The 18,489-nt window shown below is 36.7% G+C and overlaps 1 protein-coding gene across 6 annotated transcripts in view; it reads left to right on the forward strand.

Moving 5' to 3' along the window:
* The window catches only part of TENM1 (teneurin transmembrane protein 1), a 755,935-nt gene that overhangs the window by 272,401 nt on the left and 465,045 nt on the right, over positions 1–18,489 (forward strand). For all 6 annotated transcript variants that reach the window (XM_064669852.1, XM_064669856.1, XM_064669858.1 and 3 more), the window contains exon 4: positions 17,182–17,286. The gene's annotated coding sequence lies outside the window, so the exon portion shown is untranslated. The remainder of the gene's footprint in view (positions 1–17,181; positions 17,287–18,489) is intronic.

The following is an 18,489-nucleotide window of genomic DNA, read 5'->3' on the forward strand; positions in this document are numbered from 1 at the left end:
ATTTTAGGCTGCTCTTTAAATCATCTCACATCTACAGCTTCTTCTCTGAGGGTAGTTCCTGCCTGATGGAACAGTAGGATTATGTGTGATAATCAGATATATAATTTGGATTTGTACATGCTACTCTGAGAGAATAGAACAATTCCAACTGAAGGAATGGCATACTTGAACCAGGAAGAGGTTTTTTATAAAAGAAAAAAAGAAATAAGATAAATGCCTTTTAATGACGTATTTTGGCGATTCTGTTATATTTTACTCCCAATAACCATACTTTTTTTTAAAGTAATTGCCTTTATTGAGATGGAAAAGGTGATTGCCTTATTATTACATGAGCTGATAGTTACAGGTGACCCAGGGAAATTGCCTTTGTTTTGCTTCAAGGGAGATTTAGCTACGGAGATGCTGCTTGCTTGGCTTTGGCCTGGCAGGCTGCAAACTGCACAGAGGCCATTGCACTGAACTCATACTGTCTTACGTGGAAATTCTGCCTGCCTTGGATGAAATGGCAATATAAAATTAACCAGAGATACAGGACTGGCACAGAAGAACTGCAGCCCTGACTTAGCCAATATCTATGTAAACTGCTACTTGTAGATACTCACTTTTTATGGTTATGCCACATATGTCACCTTTGTGCGTTTTAACTAAAAATCTAGATTGATTTCCCTCTCCAAAGGGCTTTTTTAGCCTGGTGTAAAGCTTCAAATGGAAAGTTTGGAGTCTCTGTAATCAGCCCATTTGAAGTTCCATATCTGAAAAGCCAGCAAGTGAACTAAGCTTTAAACACTGATACATTTTGAATTTTAATAGACTTTATTACAAGCCTTCAAATTAAAAGCTGTCAGGAGAGATAAAAGGTTGGGGATTTGGATTCAAAGGGACTTTGATTAGACATAAAGGTCAGCAATGGTGGCAAAAAGTCGATGCATCTAAATTAAGCGTAAACCTCTGGAAGAGAATATGCTAATCTTTCATGTAAAGTACTTGTCAGGCTGATCTTGGCTCATATCCACAGCAGTTAAACTATTTTCTGTGATGAAATTTTAACAAATGGTAATCCATGTGTAATTTGCCTGTCAAGTGCGTGCCATTTGTTTTTACAAATGTTAGATTTTAACTGCTAAGGAATCATATTATACTACATAATGTGCTCCTGATTGAAGATTTTGTTTTAGAATCTTTAGTTCAGTTCTTTAACCGCAACTTTTTTTTTCCTTGGGAATGTAAAATGCAAATTGGAGGAAAAGAAAAAGAAAGAAAAACTCTAAGTGTCATTGCTTTGTGCAAAACTAAGTGTAAATGTATAAATTACTCTTTAATTGAGCAGCTACTTCAGGAGCTTAAAGTTATAGTAACTGTTAATATTTCTGAATATGAAATTAAGATTCTTCACTGTTAGTGAGCAAACTCATTAAGGACATAAAAGGATGACAGGATGAAAAAGGATTTACATTTGTATAATCTTCTGTAAAATTATGAGAAGTGACAGACTCCATTTTTTGATGCTGAAATCAAGGTTGCATGTCTAAACCACAGTGACAATGCGGCTGGAGATTTTGCATAGCTGAGAACTAATAGGAAATTAATAGAGTGTAATACAGGCCTGTTGAATTCAGTCTAACTTTGTAGCTTTAATGTGTAAGAACAGAAGGCATAATTTCAGCCTTTGTTTAGTGTGCTGGACAGATAGCTCCACTAACTTCTAAGTACGGTCAGGATTAAAACTGTGATGGATGGCACCACAGCACATTCCTGACAGCTTTTCTGTTCAAATACAAATTTCTGTCACAGTCCCAGAATGTTTGAGGGAACATTCTGAGATGAAATATTGTAGCTGCAACAAGTCCAGTGTGAAGCTATTATGTTTTGAAAGGAAAAATAATTGCAAACTGTACATCTCCTAGGCACATATCTGTATTAATAATGCATATCAATAAATACACTGGAGTATACTAATGAAATGTTATTGAACACAGAAGTTTTGGGAACCATAAGGTTATGAATCTGTCAAGAAAAGTGTCAGTGTATGTCTAGTTTTTTGTTTTTCTACCTGTTTTAGGCAAATAAGTATTTGAGAAAGTTATGGTAGATCATTATTTATTCTAGCTTCCATAATGTCTTTTTAGAATATTTTCTAAAAGTTGAGACTTTTTTTTAAAATAACCATCCATTTCTTTATCAAAAAATGTTTCCTTTCACTTAAGACAGTCACTACAGGCTCCAAAAATTTCTGGTTAAATAAATTCTTTTATTGCAGTGTTCTGTAGGTGGAATATTGTCCTTATTATGGCAGCAAAGTAGGTCAGAACGTCACTGTTTGACAGATGTGACATACAGAGTCCCTACCCCCATATTAGCAATGAATAAAAGGAAAAAGAAGCTGATTAGTGCAGGAGAATGTCTGTATTTAAAGAGCTAATACCTGTAGTGATTTTATTCTTTGTGCTTAACCGTTAATTGAAGGAGAGACTTAAACTTTATCCCATTGCAACCAATTCCCACACAAGCACAGGGAGTCCAGCTGACACTGCAAATGGCATAAAGCTTTGTAATACGAGCCATTGATTTAGCACAATAAGAAAGAAAATTGGACTCCATGAAGGGAGAATAAATTGTCTGACTGCTGAATCTCTGTCATGAAATCTCATCTCTGCGCTCACGTGTTGTGGTCGTTTGTCAGCAGCAAAGAACCCGCAGTTGTCCTCTGGTGCCATTGTGCCGTGAGCTGCCTCAGTTATCTCAGCAGAGGTAAACACAGGTGAGGCGGCCATTGATGTTGAATAGTCTGTGCTCACACTTTTATCAAATTTAACCATCAAAGAACTCAAAATTGGGGCAGAAATATCTTAAATATCTTCAACCGTAGTTTGTACTTCTTTGAGATACTTTCATCAATGTTATCATTCCGTTTTAATCCAAGCACTTTTGCACATCATTTATGCAAAGATAAAAGCACAGACCTTAAATGCTTAGTAAATAGGCAATTAACCTGTCTCCTCAGTGAAGTCTTGGTCTTATTAGGATATATTTATGTGTTTCTAAATATTACTGTGTGTTTCTCGGTCTCCCAAACCAGTTCAGAACAGGGGGACCACCTCATTTCACACAACACTGACTGCATCCTTGCTGGAATAACATACTAGTTTTATTTATTCTTGGCTTAATCTGTCAATCGTATAACATTTATATCAACATTTGGGATCCACCCTATAAAAGTCATTGGTTGAAGAAGCTGCTCAAGAAGGCTGAAAAACTAAAGTACTTAAGTCAAAAATACTAATACTCACATATAAAACAGGGCAGGGGGATGGCAGAACAACAAATGGATATGACAAACATATTTTAATAACTTTTTTAATAAAATGGGGATAAAATAACCAGAATTAGTGTTTCTTGGTAGCTCTGCCTATGGCTGAGTGGAGGTATTTGAACTAATGTTCTAGTGAACTAATGTTAGGAGTTGATTAAGCTGTGAGAAAGGGCTAAGCAAAGAAACTCACCTGTCTCCCCTTTATTCTCCAATTATGTCAGCTTTGTGCAGTTTGCTGCCTCTCTTTCATTTTAATTTATTATATTTGTTTGAATTTGTATTTTTTAAAGTAAATAATTGAAGCATACCTTTCTAAAGAACTTAAAAAAAAATATCATTCAGGGGTTAAAAATATGAAATTCAACTTAAGCAACCAAAGCAACATGATTTGCTGGCCAGAGATAGATAGGAAATGCTACTTTTAAAGTCCAAACTATTTTGGTTTGACTGTGTAGATTTCCAGGGGAACCTGGTCATATGGTTCCTTGGCCATGGAGCAATCTGCCTGGTAGGTCTTACCCAGAGGCAGCCCCATGTCACTGCCACAAAAAGAGGTCAACCTGGTGTAAACTTGGGCTCTGACAAAGTTTTCAGGACAACTTTTCCAGAGGACTTACTGGAAGTCACCTTAGCTGGGGAACTCTTCAGTTATTTAAGTTCAATTTTGGGATAAAATATCAAATAACAATTTCCTGCAGTTCAGTTCTATTCTTTCAATTGAATCCTCTAGGTCTTGTCCATCCTTTTAACTGAGTGTATCTGGTCTTTGTTCCTCATTTTCTGAGGAAATCAATGTTGTCTTATATGACTAGGAACTTGTATTTCTTCACTGAAGTAGAGAGAAAAAACACATTGTGATCTAGAGTTGTATGATGGATAATATCCTGACATTAGTCTCTTAAATGGAAAGGGCTTTCAGGCTTGAATACTTTTTTTAATACCATATTTTATGGAGAATATGATTCCTCAAATAGGCAGGAACCTGGACATTAAGATTTCATAAGTAAAATGAAAGACCTTAAGCTTCATTTAGCAGAGACAGGGCTGTAAGGGGGCTGTTACTTGGTTTGTGGTTGTGCATGTCTGTTGTCCTTGTCTGAGTTTCTGTCGTGGGCCAAGGTTACAGACTGACTCAAATAGGGAGTGGAAAAGTATCTTATCTTCAAATGTTTTTTTGGCTTAAGCTTATTTAGAATAATGTTACATTTAAAGGATGATTTTGGCTTACATTTAGAATCCTGCTTTATTTCATCGAACTTTGAATGACTGACACAGTGTGACTTTTTTTGTTGTTTAAACAAGAGCTTGAGCAAAATTTCAGTCTCTAAGACACTGAAGTTCAAGAAGAACATCCTTTTGCTCCCCAAGACACCTGTACTAAGTAGATGACATTTAGCATGAGGACAAAGGATTTCTGGACTCCTGGATCATTTTGTTGGTACCAGGTTTGGTCTTCAGGACCATCAGCAGAAAGTCATGTTGGGCTGTCACAGCACCTTCATCCAAGACATGCTGAACAGCACATTTGATCTCTGGCAGCAGCTTGAAGGCACACATCAGTATTAGTTGCTCTCTCTCTCTCTCTCTCTGTCTCTGTCTCTCTCTCTCTCTCTCTCTGTCTCTCTCTCATTGTTTCCCCAACACTCTGGAAGCAAATGAGTTATGTTTGATATCAAGGCATTTTTCTACTCTGCTGGCACAAGTATGAGTTTCCTCTTTTCATCTCATCTCCTCCTATCCTCTCTGAAGTTAGAAACAATCTACTTTACCGAAAGGACTCAGAGCTAGTACCAAATGCATTACAGATATAACATCTATGGATAAAATATTTATTTTAAAGCTTTTTCTTTTGTGAATCTTGATAGTGTCAGAACACATGACCTTTGGTACCTTCTTTTTCAACTATAGGAATTGGGTAGGATTGTGTATTTGGACTTGCACTGTCTTTTCAGAATCACCTTGTGACTAAAAGTAATCTGTAGAATGAGAGTAAACTTCTGTAAGGAAAAAAAAAATAAACAAAATCAACTTCAAACTCCCAGAAGTTCTTTTCTCAGCGTGGTAGATGAATGTGTGCACTGACCCATACAGCTGGTGCTTGAGAGTACAGTCTGCTGAGGTGAGAGCCTGTTCACGTTTTAAAGCAACACAATTTCTCATCATAGCTTTGTTGCTAAGGGATATATCATATTTCTCTTCTTTCCTATTCTCTGTCAGATTTCAAAGACCAACAGGGAAGAATGTTGCATTGAGTGTAGGCATTGCCTGTTCCTGGTGGAGAGTTATGAATGAATTGCAAAAGCAAGCAAAACTTTAAATACACTGTACAATAAGTAGTTCACTTCCTCTGCTGAGATAATCCTTACATACACTTCTTATGGTGTTTTTCAGATTTCAACACTTGTCTTTAAACCACATTTGGTGATTTCATGTTAAAGGAAGCTAATTCAGTAATGTATTACTGCCTAAAATAATCTGCTTCTTACTTTGCACCTTGGTACTCCCTGTACGTCTCTTTTTTTCTGTACTGGTAGCGTGACTGATCCAATGGAAAAATAACCCTTAAAGGGAGCAATGCTTCATTTCATAAGCCAACTAACTCATCTCTCCAGCAGACATGGATTGACAAGGAAGAGCAAAATTGTCCTCTTCCGTGTCAGTTCAGTGTTAAACTGGCTTAGAAGCAGCCTGAAACTGCATCTGCAGCAATACTAGGAATCTCAAACACCACAGTGGATTTAAATAAAAAAAAAAAATCTTACCTTTCATACTTCTTTCGCTGTATAAACAGCCTGAGAATTTTGCTTATTTTATCAGCTCCATTTGGATAAGCACATAAGTAAAATACTGGAGCCTCAGAAGTAGAGGGGGAGAGCAGCAGAGATTTCCCACACTGAAGAATGCAAACCAAGATTGGCATGTGGCTGTTCTCTTGTTGTCTCCAAGATTATATAAGCTGGGACATTACTAATGGACTAACATGATGAAAAAATAGCGTTAAAATCCTGTACTGTGTAAAAGGAATTTAATTCTCCATCTGACATTTTTAAGATACCATATTAATAATTTAGCTGAGTTTTAGTAGCCTTTTCAGTAGTAGCCCACTAATGACAAGCTTACTTTCTAATGTTTAACGCCTGCTGCGCAAGTGGTGCTTTTAACAAAATACATTTGCTGTAGGCTTTTTGACATGGCCTCACACTGAGATAAATACAATTAGCAGGAGCTATTTAAAATGCTTTTCTCGTGTGCTTGTTTATTAATGGTCTTTTAAGATCTGTTTTTTGTTATTAATTTTAAAGATTGTGTAACAGATTTAATGGCACAGTGAGGGTATGCTATTTAAGTGTTTTACCCTTGAGATATTCCTGGGTCATCTTCTGTTTGTAATAGCATATTCATATACATAGGCTCAAGGATTGACCAGATTGGTCCTTCTTTTAACGTGCTGTGCTGAGAATGTATTATAGCAGCCCATAGAGAATGAGCTAAAGGACTGCAGGCAGGCTAGCTTACATAGTATAAAAATTTCATTAGAAAGTATTTCCAGGGAATCCTATTTTGTATAAAAAGGCTTATCTTTTCTATATGTCACATCGAAATGGCTTTTAGTAAAAATAGTCCTGCAAAGAATGTCTGCTGAGGGGGGCTGTACTGAATATTCATAACATCTGAGTGTACTGAGACATTTTAGAATAAATATATTCTTTTTAGGTTAAACTAGTTCAGAATATTGTTGTTAATCTTCTTTACATCCTTCCAGGTGGTCTATGTGAGGAAATTTTTGAATTAAAAAAAAAAAAAAAAAAAAAAAAAAGAAAGAAACTCTGTCCTCACTGAAAGCCCACACTGCAATCTGTCATTGAAATCAGTGGAGAGGCTTCTGTTGACTTTGCTGAGAACTGGATCTTCTTGGCACTGTTTTGAAGGGGTAAAGGGAAGAACATGCCTCAAAGAGACAAATGGCTGTTAGAGTCCTTGAGGGCAAAGCTCTTGTAAGGTAAATTTTGTGCTCTTCTTTCCTGTCTGCCACCTCTGCTGACTGATTGAAACATCTCTACTTACTTTCCTCGCCTTTTACAGGGGTTAGTCTGAAAGTACAGCCCTTGTGGCAGCATCTGAAGGGACACTGCTCCTGGCATGTTCCTCCTTCTGTGCACCTGGGCAAGTGACAACTGTAATTGCTTTCCAATAGTTGGATTTGAGAGAGGCAGAGGGCTGATCTGATAATAGGCAGATCTTAATAAATTGGCATAAACTGAAGCTGTTCGGTTTAGTAATTCAGGTAGAGTAAGTCATCTATATTTGCTTACCTTGGCCTTTCTGCCCAATAGATCCTGCAGCTGTTTGTGAGCAGTTCTGATAAAGATCTATACATGAATATAAGTAAAATGCTCAGCCTGACAAATGACACAGTTGTTCAGTTGACTCTGTAGGAACTGAGCATTGCACTTAGGAGGGTGTGTCTGACTATCAGGGCTGATTCTGACACTGAGTTGCTTCAGTGCTGGTAGCAGCATCCCAACCTGTGTTTTCCTAAAGAGGCTTTCAGGATGCCATGGATTTCCTCATAAATCAGACCATGCTCTACTTAATACCTACAAGACAAGGCAAATGATGGATAGGTGGCTTAGCTTTGCTCTGGGTGTTATATCCTTTGCTGTAACTGAATTTGTTGATGTTGGTTTAGGACTATCCTAGTAGGATCTGTGGTTCAGGAATGGGGGAGAGAACAGCATATTCTGGGGAGTATATCAGTAGTAGAAACCACTGAGAATTGATGGAGTGGAGAAAAGGCCCAAAGGAAAGTACATCCCACACTCCTTGGGTGCATCAACATGAAAAGAGGGAAATCAATTTGTTTTCAAACATTTTGCTTCATTTGTAGCACAGCAGCTTTTCACCGCCAGGACTCCAAGCACTATCTTAATCTGGGACATAACTGCTGAGACCTCATTGCTGTGACAATGGCTGCATCTAAAGCTAATCTCTTGGTTTGAACCCTGAAATTATTTTGAGGTACCTCTACTTCTATCTATGCTTTTATGTGGCTTTTTCAAAGTGAAAAAGACATAGCTGAGACATCTTGACTGCTGAATAGTGTCATTACTTGGTTAATTTTAGTGAGTTGATTTTGGAGGATCTATGATAAAGTATAGCACCCAGAGATATTTATCCTAATAGCCTTAAATATGATATTGGTTTTTTGAGCTCTCTAATATGTTACTGTGATTATGTTAGTAGAACAGTAGCCTTTGTCCAGACACTGAGTCTATTATTGTGTGAAGAACATTCAGATTTCACCAGAGAGGTCCTTTTAAAAAGGATTTGTTGGTATAACAAAACAAAGCATAAAAAAAAAAGAAAAATGAAAGGAAAAACATGGTTTGGAGTGTTGTGTAACAATCAGAACTGGTTTCTTCAAGGGATCTGGATTTACTGTAGTCAGGCTACTGAAATCCTACTTTCATTTGAACTCAAATGTCTGAGATGTCTCTTACATTTAAATATTTATAGCTTTGAAGGTTCACCAGGTCTGTAATAAGCACAGGGGAAAATAAATACATTATGCAAAGGGTGATTAGTTTTATCACATAGTCTTCTACAGGGCAGCTGTTTATTTTCAGTGTTCATTTTCTTGGATCAGTCAGGTAGACAGCTGTTCTTTTAGGGCATTTTTGTTAATTTAAGTAACTTCTTTGAATTGCAAATCTACCACCAAATTCACTTCTAAAAATTCAGCCTCCAGCTCATAATTATATCATCAAAAAAATCTTTAGATCACTAATTCAAAAATATCTACTTGTCAGAGGTATTTCAAATAAATGCAAAGCATACACACTCTAAATCATCTGATACATCAATGTCTGTATAAAACTGAATATAAAATGTCCAGGTCTGTTAGGTTCCTAAAAAAACCCCATAATGTACATTATGAAAATTCCCACAAGCCCACAGCCAGCTTGAAATAATGTTGTCTTATATATGTGAGTTCAAAAACACGATATCAACGAGCCATTGAGAAGATAGAAATGCGATAAGTGGGAAGTCTGTAATTAATCTTTTCATTTTTTAGATTGCCTTGGACTTTTGCCCTACTCCAGAGGACCTGAGCAGAGTTGTAGGACAGGGAAAGGAAAGGAGTAACTCAGAGTGGGGTGACACTTATCACGCTGTACAGGAACAGGGCTTTTTGGGCATCAGAAGCTGTGAGGAACAAGTGCAGTGTACAAGCCCTGTTTCACCAGTGTAGTCACCCATATAGTCCTCGGTCTTGTAATGAACTCGTTGAAGTCAGTGCGTGACTGTTCAGGTACACATTTTGTATTCAAGCTGTCAGACTCGTGCTATAAATATTTGTGCCCCTTTCAGTTAATGTAGAAACATAGATCTCGGCTACTGAAGTTTTATGAGGGCATTACTGGAATGTTGCATTTAAATTAATTCTTTGTATTGTAAAATGCTCAGCTACAGAAAATTTACTCAGTGAGCCTAGGCACTTATGCTGGAATTGCCATCAGATATTTATTGGCTGACATATTTTGACCATTCTGCACCAAACTGTAGTAAACTAACCCTGCAAGTGCAAAATATTTTTATTTCACCATGCACTGCAATTTGTGCCATCATGAAATTATTGCTGCGATATACTGTCCTGCAATACCATCACCTGGGGTGTCTGTTCCCAGCTCAGCTGGGATGGGGATAAGACTAAGGAGAAACAATCACTGTGGTCTGTCCATACAATGGTTGTCCTTCCTTCAGGTCAGCAATGCTATCATGGTGCAGCAACTGTGGCAGGCACTTAGCAAAAATTACTGGAGGTCAAGGGCAACCTGGCATCACTAATAAACCAGAAGTGTCGTGTATCTGCATGGCTTGTTTTATTCCTGGTCAGGCCTTGGAGTTGCTATTGGGTGAGTAGACAGAGACAGTTCTTTGGCAGAGTAATGCCAGGAGATGGTATGATGTTTGGTGTATTCCTCTCATCTCCTGAACCCATCTATACATTGATTTTCAGTATCTTGAGAGTGAACCACAGAATATCCACAAATATAAATTGTTGGAAGCTTCAACACATTTGCATTTTCAGCTGTTGAGTCAGGACATACACATGGTGTGTGTTTTTATGGAAAGCACTACTTTGTTTCCCCATTCCAGTGATGTGATTTAGAAGGGTAGATTTCTTGGTGTAATTACAGTCATACCAGGTATAACATGAAGAAAATAAACAGAAGAGTAGCCAGACATGGGCAGTGATCGTGAGTGTTCTCAGTAAACTTCTGGTAACACCTGAAATGTCCCTTAGCAGCACTTTGGATCAGAACAGGGAATGTTTTTGTTCATTCATTTTACAAGTTGTTCTTCTCATTCAGAGCTGTTACTGGTGTATAGAGGTTTTGGTTCTATTGGAATTTTGGAGGTTGGCAAGAAGAGGAGTTAGGTCTAAAAAAAAAAACAAATAGAAGTTCTGATTGTAAAAATAGAAAAGACTAACCTTTTAATGTATTTGGCCAATATAATTTCATTTCTTATGTAATTAATAAGCCTTTTGTATTTATTTGTTAGGACTGGAAACTTTTGACAAAGCACAAAAAAAGTTAACTTGGATAATTATCATTAATGTAGTGTCTTCCAGTATCAGTCATTTTAATTTTGAAATATTTGACGTATCAGAGCAAAGTTAAGATATTATTGTGATGTAAGTACAAATGGTGTTACTCTAAATCAGTACAATGTTGTCCCCACAGTTACTTGTAGGATCATTACTACTATATCTAGCTAATTAATATGCTAATTAACTAGTTTAAAGATAAAAGTGGTATTAAAAGAATGCAATGAAGAGCTTGTATTTTTCTCTTTTGCTGTGCAAACACTGCTTCCTGCAATAACTTAATGAGGAAATTTGGAAGGAACAAAACTAACAACAAATGAATTAGAAGCTTAACTAATTAATTACATGGTATTGCTGAGACCTTTTAGGTAGGGACTAGCATAAATATGTGTTTAGATTTTCATAACAGCAAATAACAGAGGGAGTGGGAATACTGAGAAAATCTGTTTAGAAATTTATTTTTTTCAGAAGCAACGAATAGTGTTCAAAAACCAAAATCTATATTTGTTCAGCAATAGGCTTCCTGAATTTTGAAACTCCTCCAAGGGCTATGAAGGCTGCTTTTGACCTGGCCAGCAAAAATTTAATAGAAAATCTTAATAGTGTGGCACTGCAAGAGGAAAGATCCTTAAGCACAATGACAATGTGCCTTAACTGAGTCTGAAGACCTATTATGGGATAAAATTTCAGATTTCAGAACAAATAAGGCAGGTCTTTCAAGAGACAGGATGAGAGAGAAGAAGAGGGTGTAGCAAATCAAGAATCTGTGGGTTGGAAAAACATTTTTAGAGCTTTAACTTCTTTATTACTGTTAAATTTCTTGCCTCTAAACACTTTTTCTCAGCTGGAGAAAGCCCACATTTGGAGCCTTCACTTCTGTCAGGAAGCCACACAAACTTAAGCTTGTCAAAATCATGACATTCTCCACACTGAGAATGCAATTTGAACTACTGTGTACAGCCTCAGCTGACATCCCTGCTTGATAAAGACAAAGAGACTATCTGTTAATCAGTTTAGTCTGTTACTAATGGGCTTGTTATTAATACAACAACACTGTTATAGCTAATTTCAAAAGTCACAAACATACAAAAGGAAGCATGCAACAAATCTTCTGTTTTCTTTTGTGTTTATTTAGACAATTCAACAACAACAAAATCTAGCAGCTGCCAAATTGAAGTTAGAAATTGGCTTAAAGAAACAGTAAATATCACTCTGAGAATGGATTGTATCAATTGTAGAATTTGTTATAGGAAGATATTGCTTTTTAAATATTCAGGTAAAGCATCTAGGACTTTTGATTCAAATTTAAGCCTTATCACATAATAAATATTGAGTAAGAATTATCTATTCATTGTCATTCAATATTGAAAACTGAGCTGCATTTGCATTAACAGTGAGCACTTAAATAATCTGAACATCAATCCTCTCTTCCAGAAGGAAAGAGTGTCTCCTTCTTGCTCTCAACAACCAAGAGCAAGGATGAGTCTCTAAAAGGTGGAATTTTTTCAAAAGACTTTGAGTGATTTAGAATCCTACTGATATTTTCTTTCTAAAAGTTGGTGCAGTTCTATCCTCTGAATATTCAAATTTATTGAACCAGGGCAAAAATCTGACTGTGCTGAAGTCAACACCTAAACTTAAATTAAATTCAAGTGGTTTAGGACATCACTCTCACAATTAAGCAGATTCTAACAGCAGTTTAAATGCAGTTTTCTGATTTGATTGATCTTTTAGTTTATTCATTTTAGTCAGGAAATGTGTAAGATGCAGTATATTTTTGGTCTTTTTTGCTAAGGAAAAAGGTTTATGCATTACATCTATCTGTTTTTATCCTCATAACTTTGAAACTGTTTTGAAACACATTTCATGGAGAGATAGAGCTCACAAAGACACCAAGTTCCTAAAACATGTGTCTCAGTCTGATTCCTAATCTATAACACATGTCAGTCTTTGACATATTTAGTTGTCAAACACCAAGGGTTGGGTGCTGAGCCCCTATCACTACCTTTATATCTGCCCCCACTGAGGCTGCAGTGTGTGCACTCTTCATTAGACAACATCTACTGCACAAAGGAGAGAAATGTGATCACTGTTTGCACTTGGGAAATTTAGTCCTGAACTACTTGGATGCCAAGGTATCCATGAAAAATTAAAAATTAGACACTGAACCAGACTTCATGAGTTCTCCATTTAAGATATTTCGTGTTTCAAATACTGTGGTTTCATGCTTGGGTCAATCTCATTATTTTTTTAAAAAGAAATTGTTGAAGATAACTTTGGATGAGATGAGAGCTCATGCAAATTGTGTTTATATATATATATTTATATTTTAATGTGAGCTACAGCTGGCTTTGTATCTCTATAGATGGTTAACTGTAGAACTGTCAAAAAGGAAATAAAGGGAATTCACAAAAGTGGAACAGACTTTGAAGCTTAGGAAAGAATATATTTAATGAAATAAATCCACTTAAAAGGCAGCATTACATAAAACGTAAAATAGTCTAGGTTAGGAATCTCATTAGCTTTGAATAAACTCAGACCTTTGCTACAGAGCCAACCTGGTATGGCCTAGATGTGGCATTAGATAGGAAACATCCTGGGGGATAATGCTTCTTTAATAAAGATTCATATCCTACATGTGGTTTTATCTCCCTCCTCATAGATTTTTTTTTCCTAAATTTAGTTTTCTTTATCATTCAACGCTATCAATTTAAAGTGGGTACATTTTTAAGCTTTGGCTAATATTATTATGAAAAATGAAACTCTATTTAAACTTTGTGGCATTTTTATGTCACCCACAGGGTCTCTCTGGTTTGGGGATTGTATCTAAATCACCAGGTTTTAAAATACATCTTCTATATGAATTCAGCTAAACTTGGGAATGACTGGCATTTCTTAAGTGAAAGATCTCTTGTCCCCAGTGGTGGTTAAAGTCAGAGCTGTCATCTTTGAATTATTTTATTTCACGAGCTTTTAATCATACCCCAAGGACATGTCAAGCTCTCACATGCTCTTTCTTTCAAGTATATTCTTACACAAACACATGCTGTGGAGGAGATGCTGTCGTTTCTTCTCTTGTTCCACTCCAAGCTCATATTCACCATGGTAGGGTAGACTTATAAAAAATCTAATATCACAGTAAATTGCAATTTGGTGAGGTGTGGCACTCTTTTAAAGGTTCAAAATCCTGGTGGTTGTGAAAAAATAGCTAAAGCAGCAAAGACGATACTGGCAGTAAATCAAGCAATGCAGTCACACTCTAAATAAATATTGAGTTTTTTAGTTAGACAGTTAGTTCCCCTCAAAATTATCTTTGTGACATTTCCGTGAATGTAAATTAGTGTAAGACATTGTGGGATTTGTTTTACTATATACTTCACCACTTTATTGAATTTTCTATGCCTGAAGCATCAAGTACTGTATTTATAGTCAAGCTATTCAACAATTTTGATATTTTTTCTGTTATTTTTCTCATGGATCCCAACCAGAGTGTTCTTTTGTCTCACAGCACAAAATCTGTATGTCCCAAGGGTTCACATATTTTCAGAAGGGGCCTAACAGTTAGACTGTCTTGCTTTTACTGCTCAGGATAAGATATTGTCCTTTTTTGTTTCTGGTAGGTTTTGCTACAAAACTGTAATGATTCCTACTGTGATTGTTGTTATTTTTGTATTTGTTATTTTTATAGCTTCATAGGCAAATAAATATTAGGCAAGGACTCAGTATCTGGGTCTCATTTAGAACACCAGGCTCTAAAATTGCCTCCTGAGAAACTAGTAATGTCTTCGAATGGCTGTGTATTGAATGATTGACTTAAATGTTCCTTTGTGCTAAAAGGGTAGTGCTGCTTGGAGAGCTTGCAGTTTGCAAGCCATTTTTGAAATGTGCACAGAGAAGCCCAGTAGTTGTATTTAAAATTATTTATTGATGGAGAAGCAAGTGAAAGACTGATATTTGGACCAAGAATTGTTTTCAGGAAGAAATAGCCTGGTTTCCCCTTAAGCTCATTTCTGAATTTCCTATAAACCTATAAAAATTTCTGAGGCTGAATTGCCGGTGTTGAGCATTGTTGCTTTCTGGCTGTGGGATGTTGGAAATGCACAAGTATGTCCTTACCTGTATATTAGGACTTTAGCTTTGTAGCTGACAGTGTAGCCTGCCTCCACTTTGGGTGCCAGCTCTGTATAAATCAAAATTCCCAGTACTCACACTAGCCTTCATCTAGTACCTCGATCATCTGCCTTTGCACCTAATAAAGCGATATCATCTGTCCCTTCTGTGTTCTAGCACAGGCTGAGGGAAGGTGGACATAGCTGGGCAGTAGAAAGGATCTTGCTAGCACAGGAACCACTAGAAGTGGTGGGGAGCACGATGCAGACGCTGATCTGAGTGACTCTGCTCAGCTTGCCTTGCATGAGAAGGTTGCTCTCCGTGCCTCATCAGCTGTGCCTGGTCTGCCGTGGCTCTGGCACAGCCCCTCTGCACGTCTGTGCTGTGATATCCTGGCTTCTGGGAGAGCATAAGGGGGCAGATGGGTGTGATGCACAGAGATCTAATCTCGTCGTTGCAGGTTTTGTTGACACAGTCTCTATGCCATGCAAAGAAACTGCCTCTGCTTCCCATCTCCGGCAGCTTTGCAAGCAGACTGTCACATACACATTGTTGCGCCTTTAGCTAATCAGTTCTGGAAGGGAAACTGTATATGAGGTAATCTGACTGAACCAAAGCTTTGCTGTTGCCTGCAGTTACGTGGATTAGGTCAAGAGGAAAATTCAAAACCAAATATGTTATCTGGGGAAAGACTTTAAGGTTTCTCCAACACTAGCCAGGTCAGACCTTGAACTTGGGTTTTCCATTTTTGTATTATCCTCATCTTGACCAGAAATTCCCTCTTCATCCTAAGAAATGCTTCTGATTCAATGCTTAGAGAGACATTTCGTTCTCCAGAAAAGAAAGTTTAATGAAAAATATTGCTGTCATAGGCTTCAGTATAGTCTTTAAAACTGCCATAGCATCCTACAGCCCTCAATTAACAAACAATAAAAAAGGCATTCAACACCCATACAGACTATCATTATGAAAGGAGCTTTTGTAAATCAATGGTCTTACAGCAGTTCCAAATGCCACCTTCTACATAGGCTTTAGATATATTTGACACATTAAATAATAGCAATGTATGTAATTGAACACACTTAATGATAACTACTTGCCTACTACAGAATGTCTATTGAATTCAGTGGCCTTGTTTGACTGAGGTCATGGTACATAAATTTTGTTGTAATCCCAAATTAAACTTACATATACTTGTGCAATAACAGCAAAGTAAGAAAATGAAACACAGCCTCTTCCCCAGTGCAGCTTTGACAGCTTGGAAAATCACAGCTCTGTTGGTCAGATTAGTTACATATAGAAGTTATTGCTGGTCCATTGTATTCATGCCAGTTACTATATAAGAATCTGGGCCTGTGATCCTTTAAAACACAAAATGTAATTCTCAGAAAAAAATTTTACTGATATTCTGAGATGTATCTGAGGTTTTTTTGTTCTGTATGTCTGAATAAAGATTTCTAAAGCAAAAATGTCTTATTTTCAGAAATAAGGAAGTTACTCATACTCTGGGTTGTTTTATTTTGTTAGTTATTTGGTTGTTGTTTGCCCAATACTACAACATATAACTTCTGACTCTTTAAAAAATTGCTTTTATGGTTTACTTTTATGGGTGTTTTTATGTTGAGAGCCTTTGCCAATCTTGAGAGAAATGAAATTTCTTTTGCTATCTTTTGTCTTGAAGAGTGAATTGTTTAGCATTCTGCCTTGGTTGCCTTTGAGTCCTACTGCTGTGTAGTGTCTGTACTCTGCCATCCATTTATGGGGCAAAGAGCAGCATAAGAAAACAGTATTTTGAATGTTATAAAAAATGGGAAGATTTTTAGGTTTTACAGAAGAAAGTACTTTTTAACTATAAATCAAGTAAATTTACTTTAAATAAGTAAATTCTGACATTACTAGTCATCAGTGGACTACTTCTCCAGATGAGAACTACTGCAATCAGCACTTGTTGGCTCTCCATACCTCCCTGAAACCTTCTGTTAATAATTTTATTTCCAACATGGTTTGACTAACATATTTCATACCTGTTGAAATCGAACATGAAGAAATATGGTAAAATCTGCCTAAAACAGGATACGTGAACTCAGTCTGTCTGCTAGTAAAATTAAATTATTAATAGTTTAATTTCTTTTTTTTTTTTCCACAGGATTTGAGGTTCCAATTAAAACTGTGTTTGGGCCATTGCTTTGCCTGCCAGTACTTAATCTTTTCCGAAAGCCTCATCACTTATCTAAAAGAAAAGAAAAACGAGGTAAGGAGAAAAAGTAATGAAATGCAGCATAGCACATCTGTCAAAGGAATGGAAAGTTGCTTTAAAAAAAAAAAATCCAGGATCAATGGCATTAAAAAATTATTTGTTGAGCACTAAATGTGTTCATGTTTGGCATCTTAATTCTGTAACTACCATTATATTCTTGCATACACTGAGGGTTTGGTTGGTTTGTGTTTGAGATTTACCTTTGATGTAGCCACAGGACACAAATGACTGATAGGAATAGTTGCTAAATGCACCTCTTTGTACTATGGAGTCTTTTGTAAGATTGTTTGACATCTTGATGCTGAACCTTTGAATATAATTAACATTTCTGAAGTTATTTAAAATTCACTTCTGGGTCAGTCTAGATTTATGTTCTTCAAATACGCATAATGGGTAGTGTATTAAATGACTTAACCCATTTCAGCACTTGGAGCTTAAACTACCCTTTCTTGTTTATAAGAGTTCTTTCCAAAATACCTGGAATTGACTTTTGCTATGTCACTTAGGATTCAATAATATACAACAAGGCAGGCATAACTAGAGGTGACAGAGAAGAGTAGTAAAGTGATTTAGCCTTGACAGGATAAGGATGTAAGGCAGATAAGGTGTGAAAAATATGAGCCTTTTCTGAGTTGTAAAAGAATAGCCTGCAGTGGCCACTTCTGCAGCTGGTGCTGACATTCACCAGGAGAGAATATTGGGGTCTGAGCTCTTACTTTTTTCTGTTCACTCATTTTTTCTGTGTTCTCAGATTTCTTCCAAAGGTCAGGTTCAAACTAATATTAGCTGGTGTGGACCAGCCTCAGTGGCTTCTTAATATTCTTTCACCTCAAGGCCCTTATATGAAAACCAGCAGGCTAGAATGCTAGTTGGCTTCTCACCTTTTCAACATAAAATATTGTGTATTTGGTTTGGAAGTGTTAAACATGCATCTTCTCTAGAGTCTCTCTCAAGGACACTATCTATAATTTTGCTTTTCAAGCTGTGTAAAGAGTGTTATTAAGTAGCTGGGAAAAAACATTGACTCATCAGACCATGGATGACCATTGGCCACGCAGAAAATAGCCAGTGGTGGTTGTCAGTAATAAGTAAAACTGGGTTCAGGAGGTGTTTTTTTAAAGCACATGTGTTGCTGAGGGAGAGTTGTACTTCCAGATCCAGAATTAACAATATGCATAATTAACTGTTACAAACATT

The sequence above is a fragment of the Pseudopipra pipra genome, chromosome 13, assembly GCF_036250125.1.
Source record: "Pseudopipra pipra isolate bDixPip1 chromosome 13, bDixPip1.hap1, whole genome shotgun sequence".
NCBI lineage: Eukaryota > Metazoa > Chordata > Aves > Passeriformes > Pipridae > Pseudopipra > Pseudopipra pipra.